Here is a 604-nt window from a genome sequence, read left to right on the forward strand (position 1 = left end):
AGCCACTTGTGTAACTCCATGTAACCATCACACCGCTGGGGTTCTTTTACAAACGTGTCAGTTTTAGTGTTTCAGGGGGCGAAGGACTGGCAAGCAACACCCGGAGAGAAAGAGAAATAGGAAAGAGAGGAGTAAAGAAGCAACGGGCGGTGATGGGAGCCCTCGTCTTGTGTGCTCGGGTGCCGAATCTTGTAAAGATTTACAGCTGGTGTGAAAACCTCATAGACCAGTTTGTTTTTATGACCAGAAGCTTCCCCTACATTCAGGTGGAGGAGCGGTAAATTATTCACCAGGCTGGGAGCTGGCGGGACGATCACAACCTCAAGTCTCCCAGGCACCACTGCTATTCAAGGTGCTCACGATGCAAATACCTGCTCACCTACATCCCAAGTGAGATCGCCCCTGGGATTCACAGGAGGGGAATGATTTAATTGGGAATTTCTCTTTTTAAAGCAGCTCAGAGGTAGAAGAGAGTACGGAGAGGAGCACTCAACCATTTTTTCAGGGACAAACTACAGATAAGAGCTGAGCTACAGCTTATTTGCTTAGTAGGGCAACTCCTGAACCCCCACCTTGGATTTGAATGAGACAAGCCAACGCATCC

The sequence above is a fragment of the Eurypyga helias genome, unplaced genomic scaffold, assembly GCF_000690775.1.
Source record: "Eurypyga helias isolate BGI_N326 unplaced genomic scaffold, ASM69077v1 scaffold2570, whole genome shotgun sequence".
Taxonomy (NCBI): domain Eukaryota; kingdom Metazoa; phylum Chordata; class Aves; order Eurypygiformes; family Eurypygidae; genus Eurypyga; species Eurypyga helias.